Source organism: Haemorhous mexicanus, chromosome 15, assembly GCF_027477595.1.
Source record: "Haemorhous mexicanus isolate bHaeMex1 chromosome 15, bHaeMex1.pri, whole genome shotgun sequence".
Classification (NCBI taxonomy): domain Eukaryota; kingdom Metazoa; phylum Chordata; class Aves; order Passeriformes; family Fringillidae; genus Haemorhous; species Haemorhous mexicanus.
Window position 1 is genome coordinate 8,497,051 of NC_082355.1, and position 24,128 is coordinate 8,521,178.

Sequence of the window (24,128 nt, forward strand, 5' to 3'; positions counted from 1 at the left end):
CAATTTCAGCACACTCTCTGTATTCTCACTCATGTCCTCTTTCAGAGGACGTGATAACAACAGAATTATCTATTTGAGATATGGAAGCATAGAAAATTTCTACAGCACTGTCATATTTTTCTGCATATTAATCTTTGTTTCCTTTTTAATATATCCAGTATTCTATATTCATTTCCTGAGGGATGCCACTAAAGAGATATATTCATCAAGCTGTCCAGAATGACACCGAGATTTCTTTTTCCTGCCAGGATGGTAGCTAAAAACCCATCTGTGTGAATAAGAGATCTAAATTATTTCTTCCATAGGGCCACATTTTCCATTTATCTGTAGTACACTGAATTTCACACGCTCTCATGCTATCCAGTTCACCCTGACCTGGAATATTTTGGAGACTTGGAAGTTAGCATGACTTTATGGGGTCAGAGCAGGCTGTTACAGGAGTGAGGACTCCACAGCCTCAGTGAGCACCAGGAGATGCACTCCATGTTCCTTTCAGAACACTGGGGACAGGATTGTTCTGGAGCAGGCAATCATGGCCAAATGCTGGGTTACATCAAATTATTCTGCATGACTAGCAGAAGGAAAAGTATATTTTTTTAAACCAATATGTTCATGTTCAGTGTCATACTGACTTCATGGACAGTGATAATGTTCCACAATAAAAGCAAAGCCTGCTACCCATAATTTATTTCAGATACATCAAAAGTATCCATATTTTTTCTTTCTTCACAAGTACAGGGTTTGGCACCAGAAATAGAATCGCACGCTTGCCTTTGAATTTCACAGCTTTGCTAATACAAAACCCCCTCATGGTTATACAATGCTTTGTAACTGATGATGATGTACTGCTAAATTCACCAAGCATTAATCACTTTTCAGAGTGTGTTGGGTTTTCAGCTTTTATAGAGGATTTTTTTCAGCAACAAACGATTCTTTTTTTTTGCCTGCTTATATATTTTCCAAGGTGCTGCTTCGCTGCTGGGTTTTCAGCATCAGAAACTGTTAAATAATTCAACTCCCAACAAGGATTTCTGATGCTGGTAGCATATGGAACCAGTTTTGAAATTAGGATTGGAAAGGGGGTTTATCTCAATTTCAGTGTCAAAGGAATATTTTACAAAAAATGCACCTTCCTCACAAAAACCCCTACAACACAGCAATCTCTTCTGTAGATCTATTATTCCTCCTCGTCTCCTTCATTCAGACCTGTTTAGTATTCCATTTTGAAAATTGAAATTATGTTTATTTTAGAATGTGCCTGAAACCACAGTGTGATAACATAGAAAATACACAAGAAAAAATATGGGAAAAAAAACCCTAAAAGGTGGAATAGAGAAAACCTTTGAGATTTTCAATACATAAACCCCATTATTATTTATAGGAGTAAATAATGACTATACATACATTAGAGCAATACAGTCAACAGCAGTTCAAAATAACGTCTGCCAGTTGGACAACTGTCCTGGTTTCAGCTAGGATAGAATTAATTTTCCTCTTAGCAGCTGGTACAGCACTGATTTGGGATGGGAACAATGTTGACAACATACTGATGTTTTAGTTGTTGCTGAGGAGTGTTTACTCCAAGCCAAAGACTTTTCAATTTCCCAAGTTTCTTCAGAGAAGAGCCAGGAGGAAGAATGGCCAGGACAAGTGCCCCAAACCAGCCAAAGGAATATTCCACACCTTAAAGGCCAGAATATAAACTGGGCTGAGTTGGCTGGGGAGAGATGGTCAGGACTGGGAGACACTGCTCAGCAGGTGGTAAAAATTGTACTGGGCAGTACTTGTCTTTCTTATGGATAATAATAATAAAAATAATGCTCTTATCACAACTCATGGGGTTTACTCCCCTCCCCCACTTCTCTTCCCTTTGCCACCCAGGTAATGGGGAGGGTGGATTTAAACCACAACAACACAAAATACAGAGCCTGGGCTTCACCTCAGCACTGATACCAGCAAGAGCTGAGACTGAAGGGTTATGGCTCCATAAAGGTGAAGCTCACCCTGTGGATATGGGGAGCAGAAAATCTGTGTCACATTTAAATACACACCTCAAGCTCTGTCTCAGAAGCTGGCAGGGCTTTGTGCCAGTCCTAAGGAAGGGGGTGAGATTTATAACAATATCCTCAAATGACTTTGTTAGAAGGTGGAACTCTGATTGTCTCTGAAGGAATATCATCATTTCACTGTAACTTCTTCCAACTTAGAAGCAGCACATATATATATATATATATATATATATATATAAAAATACAATCAACTTGATTAAAGAGATATAAATTTCCTATTCAGTAAAAGACCTTCCTGACATAAATCTATGCATTTCTAAGCATTCTACTAGGGTTGATACTAATGTGCTAAAAATTCCTTATGCCTTCTTTAACAAATGAAACTTAAGCAATTTTCATATTAATATTTTAATTAATCAATATTAACAAAATAATTAACATGTATCAATGCATTTCATTTATAACAATATCAACAGTTGATAAAAAGTGTTTCAAATATAGAATGAATTACAATATATTGTAAATATTTTTACTCACTCTATAGATATTTACAAGTTAAAATTGAAAAACCTACCTCAACTTCCTGAACACGTAAGCATTACAAATGAGAAAAGAAAAAAGAATGAAATAAAGCAATATAAATTTAGGTTAACATTCATCAGTTATCACCTTAGTGGCCTTTTAAATGTGAAATCACTTATTTCAGATGACCTTCACCCCCAAATGAAACAATTTTCTTTCTTTCTTTTCTGCCCTTTCCACCTCTGCTGCCATGACCTAGTTTTTATCTGCTGCACTATTAGCCAAATGCCATCCTAGTAACACGTTTCTTTCTTGTAGAGCACCAAAAAAAGGCTTTTTCATTCCCTTTTGGCAGGCAAAACCACCAGAAAGTGTTTTTCACAGGCTCACCTGTACATACTTGGTATAAGAGAGACACAATTTTTTTCTTAGCTGAATTTAAAGACTATTTATTGGATGGACTTTGAAGGGAATGCAAAACCAGGCACAGGGCCACTTCAATACAGCAGGTGACAACAACTGAGAAATATTTTTAATAAGCAAATATTTAAAAATATCTATCTTTTTTCTTCCACAGAATTCACACTTTGAAGGTTTTGCCCATGGTTCAGCCACTGCATGTGACTAAGTCAATCTTTTAATTGACTGAAGGGACTCTGCACACCTAAAATCATGCATGAAAAGAGAAGGGCTGATACTGCAAGCCAAGGCTGGATCTGACTCCCTTAGCTCAACTCAGGGTTATAGAAGGGTGACGGGTTGGCTTGGCTGAGTCGCACATCACAGGTTAAATATTTCACTTCCAATTTCAGGAAAAGAAATTCAACTCATGTCAAACCAGGCCCAGTGCAATTCTTGAGGAAATCTAGAGTTCTCACTAGGTGTGGGTTAGGGCCCTTGGTAAGATTCTTTTCTGCCCCCTTGATGAGGTCTATTGCCTGCCTGAGATGGGCAACAGCCTGGGATAGCAAGGCAAGGAGCCCAGGTGCTCTCACACAGAAAGAAGCTCACCAGTAACTTCCCCCACCCCAATAAAATTACAAGATTGGAGCTGCCTTTTAGTTTGGCATCATGGAACCCTTCTTCTAGATTTTACCCTCAGGATATCTAACTTAGGAACCTGTTGTGAACATAAAAAATGAAAAAAAAATATATAAAAACAAATATAAATTGCTAGACTTGGGCCTCAGTTCTTCATTGCATTTTTATTATGTTAGTTTGAGCAATTAAGAGATTAGAGCAAACACATTTTCACAGAATCACAGAGCTGGAAGGGACTGACAAGGATTATCAAGTTCAACTCTTAAATGAATGGCCCGCATGGGGATCAATCTAGTGACCTTGACATCCCTAGTACCATGTTCTAAAATCCATTTTGCCACACCATAATAAATCCTTGTTTCTTAAGAAGACCAAAACAATCTTTTAGCACTCAGTATGTGGGTGTAAAATCCAGCCAACTTGATTAATGTGCCATCAACAAAGTCAATCAAGAGAATAATCATATCTTAAACTAAGTATGCAAAGGGCATGTTAAAAACATTAGTTTAACAGTTCACAAAAAGTTTGTAACAGGACTTTCAAAATTCTCATTCATCAGAACCCTTAGGTTCATCAGAATTCATAGACTGGTTTCTGATTTGCCAAAAAAACAAGCCTTGAAGTAGACCCGGGTCTAATACAAATTCCTGTTGATCACCTCAGAAAAGTCAGCAAATAGAAATTGTCCCTAAGATCAGGACATTAATATGAGACTGCTCTTCTCTCCTATTAGCCCTCCTATCACTAAAATAACAATACAGTTTAAAAGAAATGAAATTAATGACAAAACCAAACACATTTATCCTCTTTTCCCTGCCGACTTAGAAAAGTAAACATCAGCTTCTTGTTCTCCTGAAGTTTAAGTAGTAAAGTTATTCCCACTAATCCTACTCTTTCATCACTTTGAATTTAGTTATTACCTAAGACTTGATATTTTGGAAGATTTAATGAAGCATGGATAATTTAACACACAAACATTCTCTACACTTTATTTACTTGTCAAAAAGAAGCTCTTGCAAGATGCTCTTATTTATCAATACAGCCAAACATTAACTAAATGGGTTCATAAATATTTATATTTGTTGCATTAATTGAGCTTATAACTTATTTGTATGACTCAAGCAGAAATCAGCTGCTGACTGAAAATATTCCCCTGATTTTGTACCTTTCAGAGCCAGCTCAGCTCAGTTTGCTTCCCAAGGCCTGGGAGCATCCCACTGCAGGAGCCTGCGAGGTGCAGAATCATCAGGAAAGCCTCCTCACAGAGCCCTCCTGAGGAACCTCCTTCACCAAGGAGGAACCCCAGGACTCACAGAGACCCCTGAGGAAGCAATCTTCACTCCCAGCCCCTCACAGCCAACACGAGTTTAAGTTTCTAAGCACCTCCAGGAAGGCCATTTATCACCACTGCTTTGCAGCCTGCTCACTGTTTCCCTCTCTCACCTTCCATTGATGAATAAACCCTTCACCCTCATAAGGACCAGCTGCAAAAAGGGCTAATTACCAGCTCATTGCTTTTGTTAAAATTAGCTCCAGGAAGATGCAGCTGCATTTTCTGCCTCTCTACCTTGCAGTGCAGATCATTCCAACACCAACCAATGTTAAAGCACCAGCTGCTGCTTGCTAAAGTCAATCCAGCCTGTCATAAATATCTTCCCAAGGCCTATTGCCTGTTTTAAGCAAATAGCTTGTGTCAGCAAATTACACATTATTTATTTATCTATTTATTTTTTTATTTGCTTAAGAGGAAGAGAATGTATTTTACCCACTGAGTACTTCAGTGAACAAAGCTCCCCAATGAGATCTCTATGTTAAGACATCCCTAACCAATTCCACAGGAATCAGAGAACTACATGTAAACAGGAAGCTTTGGCTCAGTGAATTAGTAATGCTGGTGCTGGAGATATTTAGTTTTAAATTTTGTATGAGAAAGCTTTAAGTTCAGGGAAAAATGTCTCAGAAAGGCCAGGAATATCCAGGTTTACTGAAGGAGCTCCCAACACGGAGTGGTGGCACTGAGAGAACCCATGGCAGAAGAAAGCAATGTCACATGTAATGAAAAGTCTGCAATGTCAGGACCTGCCTAAAATGCTAAGTCACTAATAAAAATATAATGAATTGATAACATTATAACCACTCACATTAGATTCTTATATAATGGCAAGTACATTATCAGTGGTTTATTAATAACAGTATAAATTCATAAATAAATATCCTAATGAGTCTTCAGATGTGTATGGCATCAAAAAAATCCTTGACCATATCTTGACCAATCTTATCTATAATCTCAGATTTCCCTTATGACTCAAATTCTCATGACAGAGACCTTTGCTCAGACACCACTAATGTGCAACACCAACTTCTTCTGCCCATATTAACAACCCAGAATGTTACTGTGTTTCTTATTTTCAAAAATTAAAAGGTTTTTTTGGCTGGGGTTTTTTCCTGATATGTTAGGAAAGATTTGCTACTCCTATTTTGCTGAAAGACTTTTCCAGAAGTTTCCATGAGCAATAGTGAGAAAGGTGAAACTTTCAGCATAGACTTTTCTTACCCATACTCACAATCATTCACTGGAGTGACAAGTTTTAAAAATCACAATATTTGGAAAAAAAATGAAATATTACTTACCACTGGAGCCCATATCAGCTAGAATAAGAATTGTCATTCCTTACAACTCAATCACATGGGCTTTTACATAGAAATGTTCCTGCTCTCTTGGATTTTGCAGTTAGTGATTTTTGCTTTGGTTTTTTTTAGGTTTTTTTTGGTTGGTTTTGGTTTTTTTCTTCTTTTTTTTTTGGGGGGGCAGGTGGTGTTAGCTCTTAGGGTTTTTTGTAAAAAGACAAATATAGTAAAAATTAAAAATATTTCTTAAAAAACCCCAAATCACTCTTTATTTATCCAAAAGCATGAAGCCAGAGTGTATGTCTACACTGTTGAGGGCAAACAGATGCTGATTTTCTGTGCCTGTGCTCCAAGGAGGATGAATGAGGGTCAGCTGTGAGCCACTGTGGCACAGCCCTGTCCCAGCACACATCTGACAGAGCTGATATATTTGGGTGGCTGGAACAATCACACAACTATCTCTGCTGGAAATATCTAAAACTGGGGGTCTGGCAGGGAAAAGTGCCTTGGTTTTATTATTCTTTGCTGTCCCTTTTGGCAGACTAACGTCAGAACTACAAGGCACTTCTGCCTGAACTCCTCCTCTCATTAGCATGTGCTAAACACCTGTTACCCCTGCTTGAATTAAATAATTCTCCCTAACTTCATAAAGCTTTCCAGAGGTCACCGCAGGTTGTGCTGCAGGCTGCACAGCTCTCACAAGGCCAGCAAGGCAAAACTCCCAAGGGATGGGCTTGCTAATCCCTGCTGGGCTGCCAGAGCTGCCACAGCCCCAAGGCCAGACTGACCCCTGCAATGGGAACCATCAGCTCCCACTTTTCCCAGCTGAGCAGCACCCACCCAGACAGAAAGGAAGAAGCAGAGCCAGAGATAAAAAAAATACATTCCCTCTCCTTCCAGGTGCAGTTCCTCAAAGCAGTATTACCTCTGCTCTCTGAAATTCTCAGCTGGACAGCCAGGTTAACTCACTGCCTCTGGTGAGCCTTACAAGGTCCCAGCTAATGCACAAAAATAACAGAAGTGCCCACCATGTGAAATGAAAATTCACAGGTCACAACCTGGCCTAATGATGCTTTCTCACATGATCATTTGCTTGCTTTCCACTTATCAAAACCACCATGCCTTGATCTCAGTTTATAATTGCAAATACTACTGGGGAATGGACCCTGCAGAGTCTCTATAGAGAAAATTGTATTGTTAATAAATCATATTCTCAACAGGGGTAACACTGAAAACAAACCTTGAAAAGAGAGCTGCTGAACTCTTTCTACATATTAATTTTCAGTCAAAAATTCAAATTACGTGCTTAGAAAGGAATTGTTTTTAGGCAGCTTGAAAGCCAAACACATTAACCTGAAGGTTATAAAGCCATTGGCAATGTGGCTTCACTTGCAGTACCCTTGTTGCTTTGACAATATATCTGCAGTAGCTGTTTTTGACACAATCACTGGTCCTTTTTAGCTGATAATTTATGGGGTTGTATCTGGAGAACAACACCCATATAAAAAAAATCTAATGCTACCACTGCTTTCACACATGGGAACTGCTTTACAGAGAAAAACAATCTGCATAATGATTAAATACATTGCCAGTTCTTGGTTTATTTTACAAGTTTTCAGAAATTTCTTCTGAGTCATGTGAATTTTTTTTTTAATTTACCAAAATGGGAATAATCTCATTATGAAATAAAGTAATAATTCTCCTAATATCAAAGTTATAAAATAGAAGTTTTGCATAAAATACTGATGTTCCACTTAGATATACAAATCCCAGTGGTCAAAACATACAAGGCAACAAACAGCAGTTGAATAAAATCAACTTATCTAACTTGGATATTTAGGGACACAATTTTCTGTAGAGACAATTAAATTAGTTACAATGTCCCAAGACTTTCAAATACTTATATAAATGCATAACTAATGACTGGAAAAAGACTGTATGAATTATAGTGGATTCTGAGCAATGCACTGTCCCTGGGAGCACACAGGCTTTATACTGCATTTGTAGCTTCAAGGAAAATCTAGCTCCAAGTATTGTTAAAGAAACCTTTGCAAAAGGTGAAATCAAACGTGCTGCTGTAAAAAAGGACAACTTTGCAGCCCTTTAGTCAGTTTTAGCCAATATCTGAAATTTCCTAGAACTGCATCAGGAAGAAGCAGTCATGGGCAACCAGTCCATGACATAACCAGCTGCTGAGTGTGGGAGAGGGTTGTACACATTTTAGATCAGAAATCCTGTGAGCCATTACAAATGTGCAGTTTCCATTCCACTTTATAACATCATTTTCTTAATTGTCTCTGACATTTTATCCATTCTAAGAAAAAATAAAAAAGAACACTACATCAAAAATCATTATGCAAAACTGAGGGCAGGTTAACGGGAGCAAACCAGTGAAAAACATGCAGAATACTGCAGAAATGCTGCTCCCCTTCTGGTAAAAGCTCCTCACTTTGGTTGTCACCAAGAACTCTAACAGCCAGCAGGTTATTTCAGTACCTTGCTCAGTTTATAAAAGCTATCATGTGGTGGAAGTGTACCTAATAGTTGGAAGTGTACCTAATAGTTGGGGCTGGTTGATTCAGCCATCAGAGCCACAGAACAATTTGAGATGGAAGGGACTTGAAGCTCATCCAGTTCCAACCCATGATGATAGCCCCTAGACCAGGTTGCTCAGGGCCCCATTCACCCTGGCTTTGAACACTTCCAGGGATGGGGCATCCACAAGTGAAGTCCTTTCATTCAGCAAAGTCCTTCATTATGCTCTTCTGTTACTGATAGACCCGTGTTATCTCCACCCATTTCCTGAAAAATCACTGGAGATATACAAATGTAACTTTTTTTAGTGACAGTTCCTCATTAAATTATTACTCTGGTTAAATAAGATTTTTATGAGTAGTAAGAAATTAATTTTCTGTGTTAGTTGTAAAGTAATAATGACAAGTTACCTTCCCCAGTGACTGCTACCTGCCATCTGGCTGAAGCAATAGTATTTTGTAGAGAAACAGGCTTTTTTGGAATGGGATTTCAAAGGATTTAGCTCAAATAATCAATAACAATGATAAAAAAAAGTAAGCTAAAAAGGCCAAAGAAACAAGATATTCTGATTCAGGCATCAGATAGCTAAACTACAGTAATAGTTCCAGTGGGATTCAAGTGTCAAGGTTGTTGGTGTCCACAGCACAGATTTCCACTACCTTTGAGCCTGCTTTATTTTAGCAGAAGAGAGCACCTGACTGCTCAATTTGTGCATAATTTAAGAAGTCCACAGAACACTGTCCACTGTTGCCACTGTCCACTGAAGGCAACTTCAGATCCATGCTGAGCATTTTAGGCCACAGAAGTCTTGCATTTGCAATGAAGAAGGTGCTCTAATTTGCACACCTCTCTGCTAGGAGGACTCCTTGGCAGCAAAGGAACTCCAGCATTACTGCATGAGGATTTTACCCCATCTCAGCATCTTCCCCTCAAGGGAGGAGAAGACAGTGACCCCTCATACCCTAAGCACTAATTTCAGAACTGCTCACCCCAAAAGTACTGTTGCAAATCCTACACCATAATTTCAGCTGGAAGTCAATAACAAGCCCCATTCCGTTGCTATACCTGGATTCCTTGTTTCAGAATCATGTCAAACAAGGCAGTAGAAAGGTTCAAAGATAATACAGTGGTATTACATGTTTTCAGAAACTTTGATAATTTTATTTATGCTTGCACTGGCACTTGGTTCATCATCTAAGATTTGTAATTGTGTACATAGGGAATTTCACACAGTAAGCACTCCAGAAACAACATTCAGTATCAATTGCTAATACACATTCAGAGCTGCTTTAGAAAAGGATAAATTATAAATAGGAAATATATATTGTATTAGGATTCTACAGCTGTGGTCATGATGATAAAGCAATATTCAAGCAAAGTTCAGATAAAACTGAGAAAACCAAGTGACCTTTCATTTCTTCCAGTAGCATGCACTGGGATCAAGGACACACATCTGAAAGAACTCCTGCAGGAATATATAATGCACTCCTGAGGCTGCCAGAACATGAGCCTCCGCATCAGCGACAAAAGGTCAGCATGTAGTGTGGCATGGAGTGAACAACGACATGAGAAACAAAGATGTAGCAAAACTTCATTTTCCAATCTTAGGAACCTTCTAACCAAGTGCCCGTGGCTCAAGAGAATAGAGAGCTCCCAGATCTTGAAATTTTTGAACTGTTCAGCTGTAAATAGAAGCCTGCTCCTGATCTCCAGACATTATAGTTGCTCACTCTTGAAGGGATTAAATAATAAAATGGGTCTAAAGAAAATCAAAACAGCATTTCAGCAAAGAACAGAACCTGAAAAAACCAGCATTGACAGACATCTGAAGAGTACAGAAGGTCATAGAGAATCCTTTAAGAAAAATAGAACATTTGCATTTTGATCAGCTGTAATTTTACACCTGAGGTCTAGTACAACTAGCTGTTTAATTCTAACAACTGAGAAAATAGTTCAAACTTGCAGTGCAGCTAATCTCCAAACCTGAGAGATATAAAATCAAAGGAAATGTGTACTTTAGAGAGCAGCTGCAACTACAGGATATGGAATTAAAGAAATGTGCTGGGGATCTCTGAAAACATTCACTACAAGATACAAACCCCTAAATTACCTGGCAATTTAGAGAAACTGTGGATGCCCCATCCCTAGAAGTGTTCAATGCCAGGCTGGATGGGGCTTTGAACAACCTCTTCTGGTGGAAGGTGCATTCCCTGCCCATTCCAGGGGTTGGAATGAGATGACCTCTAAGGTCTCTTCCAACACAAACCATTCTGTGATAATACAGTGTCATTAAAATATTAATGGAATTAAAACATGTTTTAGTAAGGTAGAGAAGATATTTTTTACATTAAAGCTTAAATGTCTATTTGTAGGTTCTCTCAAACAGCTCAAATCAGAAATTACACTTCAAACCCACTAAGGTTCTATAAGTCCACAAGATTCAATTCATCCCCACAAACACTATGAAACTTCTAATTCATGTATGTTTGGGATTTCTGAGAAATTAAGTAACAGCAGATCTTGCTCCAGTGGAACAGATAAATAAAACACCATTATTTACAGAATAATTTGAAATGTGTTAAATTTGTATCAAGCTAACCATGAAACGTAAATTATAATCATGTGATAATAAGGAAACACAACCCAAACTTTTCCAATCCTATGAAACAAACATCTGGGGACTTGCCTCATTCTAACTGAATTATAGAGAGTCAGGAATGTGACTGCTCAGCTGCAGCAACATTCATTTAGATTATTACCTTGCATTGCATTGTCATTCCTGACACTGTATTTTGGCAGATTCCAAGAAGGCTGTCAAGCCATTTGTCAGCTCAGTCAAACATAATATGAGCTGGAGGAATATTTCAACAGAGTTGAACTCATTTTCACCCAAGTATTTTGAGAAATGTTTGTGAGGGGAAACTGCCACCTGAATTCAAGAGAAAAAAATCCAGATGAATGAAAAATATCCTAGAGAATTTTAACATTAGCTGGAAGACTGGAAAAATCTGCCCTCTTCTAGATCTCCCAGTTTGTCTAGTCCTCAGAAAATTATAGTTTAACCACAATGAGACTGCTACAGTGGATGTTTAAAGGAAACAGCATGCACTTGTTTTCATGTTGGAATCCTGCAATCAGTTAATAAAATGCAAATTATGGTTTAGTGTATCACTTCTTTACAGAGTATTGAGAACATCTGATGTCTGAAAAGCACTTATGTGCCAGAGGAAGGACCAGACCCTTCAGCAGTGGCAATTTGCACAAGCAGGTTTGCAGCTATATCTCATGAAAGGAAAGCAGATCCACAGATAATGCTCCTAACAGAGCAGATTCTGACACCTCCACCAACAAGGCCAGGGTGCCTGGGGACTGGATTTGCAGTATGGGATAATTCACACTGAGGATCCAACATCTGCTCTGCTCATTAAGTTCACACTTAGCTCCAGACTAGCTCCAGCCTGATCCCCTACACTGATCTCTTGGCTGTTAGGTTCACATACCTCTAAACACATCTTGTTTCCTCCTCGCATCAATAAAGAATTCATTCGATGTGCCCTGCTGTGTGCAGTGACTGAAAACAAATGGGAGGTTTGTATCTGAGGTAGACTGGGGTGGAAACTAAAATGCTAATGAAGAAATGCCCTGTGCTCACTGCACACTACTTCAAGACCTTCAAGGACTAAAATAGACCCTGATTAAATAGAGCTAAATGTAGATCATGTCAGCTGAACTGCTGTGGGATGACCAATAATACAGACTGAAGAGAAAGTGAGGGGAAAGTCTGACCCAGTGTGAGATGAATCCAGAAGGTGAAGCACAATGCAGCAGCGAAAGGGCAAGCAAGAACCACAAGAGCCATCTGCCAACAGATCATATTTTGCACTTTTTAATCATTCTTTTCCTTATAGCAGACCCTCTTCTGAGATTCCATCCATAGTTCACCTCTGAGACAGGCTGGTAGAACACGAAATTTGCTGGAAGGCACCATTATACATGGGCAACTCTCCTTTAAAAAATCAAGTGTCATTAATCATGACAAGAGCCATGAAGAGTTTGCAGAAAATGGCCACAATGAATCTCACATCTGCCAAGGAGGATGAATAAACATGCACCCCACACCAACATCCCTGCAGGAAGCTGCACTGCTTTATTTGGCTGTGTTTTGGCTCAGTAGAATCCCCTCTTCTCTATAAATTGGGTAAAAAAATGGACCCTTGATTTTTGAAAAACCCACACTAAATCCATATAACTGTAACTTAAAATAACCATATTCAATATTCTGCGTGACTCTCTCTCACTGTAAGGTATGACCCTGTAGTGTGCTTTCCTGGCTACCATTTCTGTGCAATTACACTCTCAACTGCAGCCCTTTGCCTCCCTTCAAAGAGCCTCCACTGACTGGTTTACAGCTTATTGTATCTAGTTCTGTATGCTTAATTTCAAATTCCTGCCTCGAAAAAATCATCAACATTTCAAAACAAGGTGGGGAAGCAAAAATTCTTCCATCAAAAATTTTCATAATTCCGGATTTTAAGACCTTCTGTATCTTCTGAGTGCCCCTTCAATTGTACAGCTTTACTCCTGAAGGTTTGCATTGGCATTAAAGAGAACTGCACAATTACCTGTACATCTTTTATTTCTTTATGCAAGGTTCAGTGGTTCTGTGGTTTACAAACACTGCAAAGATTTTTCTGTGACTGCTGACAACTTCAGCAACAAAAGGACTGTTTACTGAAGATTGTTAGCTGCTTTTATTCTGAGCTTATTGCTTCAACTTTAGTATGCAAATACCTAAAAGATTTCTTATTACTTGCATTTCTCTACCTTGGCTCAGATTTTCTTCTTAGTTTTGCATTCAATCAGGCTAAACCTCCTTTGCTCTCACTGATCTGTTAAATTTCTCCCAACTTCATACTGGCTTTCAGCCACCCATTTCTTTGTAAAAGACAGTTTACAGTTAACCCTGTTCTATCCCTTTCCTTTTTTTAAACTTGTTCTTCAGGATATGCACCCAACTTCTTTATTCCCTCTTATTATGAGCTTAGCCTGGCTGTTTGGCTTTCTGCAATCCACACCTCCAATGTACTCTATCTTTCACTATGGCAATTCTTTATGTCAGAAAAACAACTCCTATTCTGCCTTCTATTTCACTTCTGGCTGTCATCAAGATACCATGATTTTTCACCATCTGTCCCAAAGCATTTGATGGATTGTCACTAGAGTTTCTCTCTCCTAAATGTCCTTGATATCTTTAATTACCTATTTCTCTCTGTTTACTTTGCACTCACTGGGACAGATTATATAAATCAGGAGTACGTGAACTGAAATTAACAGATTTGTACAGATATAAAAGTGACAGAAATGAGAGCAGAATACTGAGTAAAAAAAAAACCTAATTTCTTTATATATATAATCTAATGAAAAATCATAGCTGAGAATTTACAATACTTCTTCCTATGCTTCGCAAAACAAATTCCTTTCTGTCATCTGCAGCATCAGCACTGGCAAAACCAGCAATTCATGACTTGCTTATGCTGTAGAGTCAAACAAAGTTACACGTCTACTTATCTGCCTTTATAATAAAAGAAAATTTGGAGGAATTTCCTGAAAATTTATTACTTAGGGAGTGCTCACACAAACTTGCTTTCTTCACCATCCTGCCACTTCCAGATTCTGATGGTGCTCCAATGAACACTGCTTATTTGTACCTGTAGTACTCATCAACTAGGCAATGGATTGCTTCCTACTTTTTATTTCAAAGCCAGACATCAGTTTCTAGAGAAAGCCAAACTAGATTGCAGTTTATTTGTCTGAAGTTTTAATCATCCAGTGGTTCTGTGAAAACTGAGCCAAAGAATTTATCTCTAGAAAGCTGGACATGATACATCTTCTGGACCTACCTCAACAACTTACTGTCAGTAAGCTCAAAACATAATAACCTTCTCAAATTATTACAATTCCAGCATTTCCACACTGATTATATCTGAATTGACTTTCAGTCCATTCTAGCCAGGCAATAACATTGTATATTTTTCATTTAATGGAGTAAAATTCCACTTCACTAAGAAGAAACCCTCCCAGTGCTTCTACCATCACTTTCCATGTGTGATTTAAACACTCAGGCTCCTCTTCTTTGATGCTGAAGGTTGCAAAGGTGCTGTGCAGAAAGCAGTTCAGATGTGGACACACACACAGAGCCCTGCCCCAGGGCACATCTCCAGCCTCCTGAGCTGCTTGGGCTGGGCTCTGCTGGCCCCAAGGACAGGTGCAGTGGGGCACTGAGGAATGCAACGAAAGAGAACAGTCTCTGGTCACTTACCCAAGTTTTTTGGCTATATGGTTTTATGGGCTGCTCATACAACTCTGATCCAGAGACTTATTTTTCCACAGACAGCATGGTGAGATTCAAAGGTAGCTTGGCCAGAGTTAAAATTGATCATTTTCCCAAAAAGGCAGCAGCTGGCCTTTGTTTATTCCCAAACTCATCTACATGGGCTGTGCTCTGTGTGCCTCTCCTCTGTCTGATTTGCTTGACTGTTTTCCACACATGGCTGACCAGACCATTCTCTTTGCCACACCAACAACCTTCTTGCACTTTCAGTCACTTTCTCAGTTCTCTCCTCCGGCAGTTAAAATACCTCCTCCCTTCCCATGCATGCATAGGGAAACAGTCCTTCAGGAACAGCTAATCCCCTCCAAAAGTGATCTAGTCAAGTTTTAGCAGCTAAGACTATCAAATCCAAAGGCTGATAAATCATAACACCCCAAAATACCCTTCAAATCCCAGAGATGAGCCTTGTTTTTTTTCTCAATATAGCTCTTAAAATGTCAAAACTTGCTTGGCTCTTTGGAGTGCAGCGCTCTGAGCAACCTCTGAGCACTGAGCTACCACAGCTATTGCTGCTGCTCAACAGATTGATAGCTGAAATACTTGTTTATTTATATACATGATATATATTCTCCTGGCTGTCATAAAGTAGGCTTAGCTTTTTTGGAATGCATAGCAAAATAAAAAAAAATCCTGAGATGGAAGATGGATAGAGCAGGGCTGGATGTACAACCAACAGAAAAATCCTTCCAAAGCAAGAACCACATTATACTTGCTGCCTTATATATCAGTGTTATTTCTTTTAGCTCATCACTCAAAATAAAGTAATTTCAGAGAGAATCTGGGGGATGTCCTGGGGACCTCTCATCTCCTGTGTCAAATCATATAAACACACAAAATACCCAATTCTACTTAAAACCATTTTCTTCCATTTGAAGTGTGATGACCTACACTTTTGTATGCTAAACAAGCTCTTAACGTTGCTTGTTTTCTGCAATATTCCCTTTAGCAACTAGAGCTGTGGAGCAGCATGATGATTGCTTCTGCTCTTAAAAGTGATTTACAGATGAAAAAAATATATTTTTTTAATGTTCAACGGTATTCTAAATTGAGTTGCAGTGAAATAAGGAAGTCTGATTAGGTAAGGTAGAGTCTGAAAATTTTTTAATGGGTACTTATTTTTTTGCAATAAGCAATTTTTGCCCTAAACAACGACCAAAAATTACACAGTACAATTCCTTTCACTCTAAAACATCCAAGGGTTTTGATATGTATGTTTGGTGGTGGTGGTGGTTACTCCCATAAAATGCATCTGACTGCTCAAGTTCCAAAAAGATTTCTCATTGCAGTGCATTTCCAAGCCTACAGAAAGCCACAGTCCAGCCTCTCCATCCCATCAGACACTCCACTGGGATGGGGCTGATTGTCTGCTCCCCTGCTGCTGCAGGAAAATGCTGCAGAGTGGCTGATGGATCTGTACAGGGAATGGAGACAGCCTCTGCAGCCATCCATAAACTCCACTCATTTCAACTGCTTGCAGTCTGCTACTGAGAGGAACACTGGGAAAAGGGAAGGAAAAAGGCTTTTTATTTTTATATTTTAAAGGTTTTTAAAGATCTTTTTCATCTGGTATGGCAATGTGAACAACTGGATCCCAACACAACCCTGAGTATTGCATCTGATAATAACTAAGACATATATTTCCCAAAAAAAATAATGTGACAGCATCACATTCCCTTTCCCATTCCCTGGAGCATCCACTCCTGAACAACAAACATCAGGGATAATTTCTGATGATGACTAGCCTATTATAGGCAAGAAAAGGAATTTGTTCAAAATAAATAAACCAGGACAGGACAGTGAATATATTACACTGCAATGCTCAAGAAGCAGCTAAATATTCCTGCAGAACAGATTTGCTGAAATTCTGACATCCAGATGAGGAGAGATGACTAAACCTTGAAAGCAGGTGAATTGAGGCTGTCTTTATGCACTGACTCTGAGATGTGTGAGTTCACCATGGAATGGTGCTAGAGTATTTTTCAGGAACAAATTTTTTCATTTAGAAAAAAGCTAAAAAGAAAGAAAAAAAGAGCCAAGCAGATTATATTTCCCATGTATATACCTTTGATATGTTCTGCATTTGTTCTAGCTTTGTTGTTTGAAACATTATATTTATTTTCTGAGTAAAACTACACATGTAAAATGAAGCAGATAAAAATCTGGGTCTGTGGGGGCAGCTTTTTTGGAAGAAAAAAATGATAACAAAAGGGCATCTTTAGATAAAATGAAAATGTACCTATAATATGTATTGATCTTTCCTTTATGGAAAAGATTTGAGAGAATCTAACAGCTCTGCCCCACTCTAGCCCTCACCTGTACCCACGACTGGCAGTTTGGGCTGGCACAGCCTGTGACACAGGCAGGGTATTTTGGAGCAGGCAGCACAATCAGCATTGATGGGGAGCCCTCTGGAGCAAGGACATGAGCTCAGCTCAGGAGAGTCACTGCTCTGCTGCAGCCCGGCTGCTGACTGGGCCTGAACGTGTGAGCAAGTGAGCTGTTTGCAAAAAGCTTTTCCAAATGGCTCCTCCATTCTCTTTGAAATGGTTTTCAAGCTGAGCCCTCTTCAGATTTCCTCGTTATTTGAGTTCTATTATACTTCACACACAACTTTATTTTGCTTTCAGACTTTTGCTCACGCCTGATTCAAGTTGGGCATGGGGAGTGGGATGATTGCTAATAGAGGGAAGATCATGTTCCAGGGGCAGTGACTGACATGTAATTTAAACCATTCCGACAAAACTGCACAAATAACAACTACCTGGATAACCTAATCTATCTTGGCTGGAGACACAAAACTTTGCTAATTTGAGAAAAGACCAGTTCTTGTTTCCTCTAATATTTACAAGAGCACCTTTGCAGCTGTCTGTCAATTGAATTGAAGTCCTGCCTGCATACAACAACTAATTGTGCTGGACAACCTGTTGTTATCTCATTGTAAAGTTCCCATACCTTCTCAGTGATTTCTCATGTACATCTCCTCGCAGCACTGACACCTTCCTCGCAGCACAGCCAACAGACTCCAACAAGTCCCTTCTCACCTACCTAACCCACTCTTTTATAGCCCTCATCCTTATTGGACACAGCTGTGGCTTGTTAAGGGCAGGCCTGTTCCTAATCTTTGGTAATTAGTACAGCTGCAACTCCTCAGGGGTGAGATTGCCTTCTGCACTGTCTTTATTTTCTTATATTCTATCCCCCCACAAAAACCCATCCAGCTGTTATTTTTAGAATAACCTACCTCAGAGGTTTTGTCATATTCCTATAGAACATCAACTTCCCCTACAGACACTCACTTTGCAGAAGAAAGAAAAGCCCCAACAGGAACAGAAGTCTCAGTTTGCTGTGGAAGCACTGCCACACAGGCACAAGAACACTTTCAGCTCTCCCAGGACAGGACATGTCCCAGGTATGTCCTGAAGTGAAGCCCATTAGTCTACAAGTGAAAAGTTAATTCTGCTTCAAAATCTAGGCTATCTAAGCAAATTCTTACGTAAACTGTTGCCACAACACAGCAGGAGAGCAACATGATGAATTAAAGTATGGAGAAAACAGCCTCTTCATCCCATTTAATTCTCAGGATTTACTCTTAATCAGTAACATTAAGTTGTAGATACCCAATGAAACAAACCCAGAAAAAGTTTTTCAGTCACACTCGTGCTGTCTAGTTAACACTGCAGGGTAGTAACGACATCCCCAAAAGTAGAATTTGATCCATTTTTCTTAGATAATAGTTGTTTTTAGATCAAATACAAATTGCAGAGGCTTAGCCTTTGCATTATGTAATTTGTCATCCTCTCTCTTCTCTACACAGAAAAAAGATAAATGCCTTTTTGGCTTCCAAATTCGTACCCTTGAGACAGACAGAGCGTGGATGAACATATTAAATACTAGAGCTGTTGTGTCCTGGTGAGAATGAGGGGATCATTTTCTTTGCATCTTCTGACCTGGTATAGAAATCTATAGCACATTAATCATTCCTAAACTCAATCTCAGTGTGAGGTGGGAGCAGGGTAATTTACTGTGTCTGCATCAGATTTTTCTTTCATCAGACTTTTATACAGTTCAATAGAAGAAACTAATACTTAAAAGCTTAACAGAAATGTATTTCTGGTAAGGAAATGTTACTGTTACTCAAATGTAGAAATGAATAATTAAGTCTCTCTTAAGTAAGCATCCACTGTGTAATAATTCCTGAATTCATTCATGCCATAAATTGAACTAATTAAATTAGAGATGTTTCTTTCCCAATATACAACAGATATGTAAGCACTGAGACAGCAGAATGATGTTCATAATATCAATACCTCCACAGATTAGCCAAAAACTGACAGCCTAATTCCTGGATAACATCAGAGGTGAAATGGATCAACCATATGCTGTAACTTTTGGAATAAACCCTCCATCTTCTTTATTCATGAGGCTGTGTGCTTCTAAAAGCTGTATGCTAGAGCCTTGCTGCTGTATTCTGTTTACTCCCTTCAGACCTGGGGGTCCTATCTAAGATAAAAGGAATGGGGCTGAAGACACTGCAAGACAACACTGCATTGGGAAGGATGGCAATATTTGCTTCCTCACTGGAGGACCCCATTTTCACAGCTGCCTGACTCTGACATAGGCTGGAAAAGACCAGCCCCACCCTCTTTGTCATTATTTTTCCCTGTACCAGTTCTCCACTGTCTCAGCACAACCACTCACACAATGAGTACTCCTGGATAAGAAACTGCACAGCTTAAAATTTTGGGCGGGATAACTCTGCTCCCTACCTCCTATTCCTATCCATCAACTGGATCTCTTTCGAGGATGCTGAGAATCACTCTAGCTCAGGTGGCACTGAGCAGTACTCAGCTACTCTCAGTACTTTTCAAGGCACAGAGGTATTTCTGTAATTTGCTACAAGGATACACCCGGGGGTGATCCCAGAGCCCTCTGCAAAACATCTGAGCAAGAAGGACAAAGAGAAGAACCCAGTTCTCTCTCCAAGAGGACTGAAATCACAACAGTGTTTTCTTTGCTTATAACTATGTTTTGGCTTATAATGAATAAAAATTCACTATTGCAGAGAAAATAGCACCCAGCATAATACTTCTATATACTTAAAGGACCAAACTCATCAGAACAGTCTGACTGTTCAAACTTTACAAAGCATCTGTAAACTACAGTTCCTGGCCAGAAGACACTGAGGAAAGTGACCTCTGAATGTCTCTCTAATTCTCCTTAACACATCATGAATTTAAACTGCCCAGAATTTACGTATGTATTACTCTTCTCTGCACACTGGATTCTACTCATTCCTCAGTGCTGCAGGGAACACACTGGAGTGACCATGCAGACTCTGCAAAGTGTTCCTGAACAGGGATCCTCATGTTCTCACTCCCTTTGGCTACTGAGCAGTAGCTATCAGCATCTCTTGGAATATCCTTTTATTCGTGGCAGAAAGGGACACAGTATCATTGTCCTACCTTTAAAGCTATATGTACAGAAAATTAACAGAGATGTGGCATTCCTAGAATCCCTGCCACTTTTCATATTCACAACTTTTTATTTTACTTAGTGTGTATAATGGTTTGTTCAGTGCTTGCTGAGAGAGGGCGTGTAATGATGCTGTAAATGGCCAAGTCCTCATTAAACTCCTAAAATTATTGAAGATTCCAGCCAGGAACACTGGAAAGGGATACCATGAGTGCCTATTCTTATCTTCTCTTCCCTGAAGCCATAAGGACAATTTTTATGCCAAGATTCAAAGTTAGCAATGTTCCTGTCCAAAAAAAAAACAAAACAAAAACACTTGAAGTATTTCCAAGGAGGATTTCTGCATATTTCACCTGCTCCTACAAATCAAACCCAGATATCTGGGGGTGGGAGGAAGGTTGGGCAGAGACCAAGCATAAAAGCAGTGCAGTTTGATTTAACTGTCAGAAAGCTCTGAAGGTAGAGGAGTGGGCTGGACTGCAAAGATTACAGCTTCAGCTCCAGATACCCTCCTTGATATACACAATCCATTTATTTCTCCTAATTCAGCCTTTCCATAAACAGGCAGGACAGCTATTTCTGTACTTGTATTAATGTTGTAATTGATACCTTTTCAACTCAGGAGGTATCAGTGAGTATTAGCATTAAGACATCAATATTCCATCACTGACACTGGCACAAATTCAGAAGAGGAACAACACTGAACTTCTAAAACACTATGGAAATAACAAGGCTTTCTAACTGTGTCCATATTCACTGCACACACCTTGGAGTGTAACACACTCACATGACTTAATCATCAGCTCTAAACACTTTTTTCTACTGCTGCTTCCCTACTATAGCCATTTTCTGTTATTTAAAATGCAGAAAGCAAGTGAAATAAATGCATGCATGAGCAAAAAAACCACAATGCCTCTTCCAGTCATCAATACACACTAGCAAACACACAACTGCAATAATGGGCCCATTGTATATTCCTAATGTTTCTCATTAATCAAATCTTGTTTGTATTAGAAGAAGGAAATAACTGTATCCAAATTAACTTGCCAATATGATAGCCATTAATAACACCAGAGTGAAGACTCATGGAATGCAATTATGGTACCAAAGTAATAGTGGTACAAACATAAAACATGATATAGTTGATACAAAGAATGGAACAATATGCATTGTCAGCTGCATATATAAAGGTGCTTTTGCATGTTCTTATTCCTCTAATTCCTTGGAACTGAAGCCATTCTCAGTCCACTCAACAGCTCAGACAGCTGTAAGATTCCATTTGCAGAAAGTGTCTGCTTATGGAGGTCATTCTGCAGGATGCTGAGAAGACAGCAAATGTGTGGGTAGCAAAGGTTCTTGAGCTGTGGCAGAACTTCATTGCCATAAACTAACAAAGAAGGAAAAACAACTTGTGGGTAGGGCCATTATTTCTGGGGAAACACTAGAAAGGACTTGAAAACCTTAGCTTAAGTTGGGCACTTTGTTGCAGCTCTTCAGTCCACCTATCACAGCTTACCATCCTGTCATCTGAGCTCCAGAGAACACATGCAGCCACTGGATTGCAGATCTCCCATTCTACAACACTTCAACATGGAACAGAATCAGGGAATCAAAGCCCTCTAAAATCATAAGAGTCCAACTGTTAACCCAGCACTGACAAGGCCACCACTAAACCAAGTTCCCCAGTGTCACACCTACACATCTTTTAAATCCCTCCAGGGACAGTGACTCCAGCACTGTCCTGGGAAATTTGTTCCAGTGTTTGACAGTCCCTTCAGTGAAGACTTTTCCCTGACGCCCAATCTAAACTTCCCTCATTTTTCATAGCTACACTAAATTTTTAGTATATTTTCCTAGGGATATGGTGTTTAAACATTTTTTCTGTGCTGGGGTTTGTGCACAAGCTGCCAAGCTCTGAATATGTAGACTGATTTTAAATCAGTGTGGTGAAAGAGCAGGGGGCTTTACGTGTAACTATATCCCAACAGAAGAAATGGATGAGAAGAGAGCTTGTCCAACTGTCTCTGCTAGAATGCTTAGGCTGTGGTAAGAACACATATATTATTCATGTGCCTGATGCACTATGAAAGCTGGAAAAACTTTCATGTAGCACAAATCTGTAGGAAAGCAAGCCTCGTTAATTTGCTGCTCAGTGAATATTTACTTATTCCAACCTAGCTATCAGTGCAGACACTGCAGACTTACCTATTTTCTCCAATTCCAAACCTGTGAGTCTAAGGTTTTGGCATTTGGCCCACAGCTGACAAGGGATGCAAGCAAGATGAACAAACCTGATAGAATTGCAAGACTTTTTCTCACTCTGTGACCAATTAGTTCGCTTGACACAGTTAAAAAAAAAAAAAAAAGACAAAAAAAAGCAAGCTTCTACGAAGCCCAAATATCCTAAAAATACTTAAAATTTCACCAAGTATTTTAGGATTTAATTCTAACTCCTTACATGGCCCTCACTGGAGTTACTGCAGCATTTTTGTTACACTTCAGGAAGAAGATAATTTACTCTGTAGATATTGTCTGAAGAAAACATGATTATCACAGCTGGGAAAAAGCCAAGCTAGGTGTCCTGTGCTACCCTGACACATGGTAATCAGTGTCTCACACCCCTGTGAAGGAGTATTCCACAGGTCAATACTCAAAACACTCAGGCAGGGAAGAATTTTGAACAAGTGATGCTAAGATTTCTGTGAAGGCAAAGGTTATCACTTGACAGGCCTGTTGTGTGTGTGCATTTCTCATTCATGCTGCCACAGTGGTAAGTGAGGAATGGCTGGGATGACACAGAAATACTGCATCAGTCCTAGACACTGCCACTAGGCTGCTGCAAATAGTGACAGCAGCACTGATCAGCAGTGTCAAAACTGCTCTGAAAAATTATTTCATTATAGGAATGGAAAATGTGATTTAAAAATTGTCTTACTTGGGTCTATGAACTGAATTCTTGCTATCGATCAGTAAATAAGCTGTGCTGTTTAGGAATTCTTGAAGACAGAAGAAACTATAAACATGATATTTTGGGATTTTTAGGGTTTTTTTTTTTAAAGGAGACAACATTGCAAAGCACCACTAAGAGATAGATTTTCCCACCTTTCCACATCCCAGAACTACTCCAAAAGCAAAACACAATTAACCCTGAGCAAAATTACAGTTAAAAAATCAAATCAAAACAAACCCCCAAACTACATCACTATATTTATGCCAGTAACTAAGATTGCAGGTGGCTTGAGCTTTTCTGGAGGGTTGGCTGCAGCAAAGGGATCAGTACACAAGAGCAGCTGTATTCCCACTGGGGGTTAAAGGAGCTCTCTGACCAGTTGCAGATCCCTGCTTTGCCTTGGAATTGTTTATTTTCCTCTTGAAAAATTTCCATTTTGCTTAAGATACTTAAATATTGATTAATCCAAAAGGCCAGGCAGATACTTTTTTGCCAGGAAGACAGATAAGTTGGCAGACAGCCCAAATGGACTGTAACATGGGCATTCATTAATATTTACACATTTTTGTTGGAAGTTTAA

At 39.2% G+C, this 24,128-nt stretch overlaps 1 protein-coding gene across 2 annotated transcripts in view; it reads right to left on the reverse strand.

Moving 5' to 3' along the window:
* The window catches only part of SPOCK1 (SPARC (osteonectin), cwcv and kazal like domains proteoglycan 1), a 271,183-nt gene that overhangs the window by 187,567 nt on the left and 59,488 nt on the right, over positions 1-24,128 (reverse strand). The gene's annotated exons all lie outside the window — the stretch shown is intronic.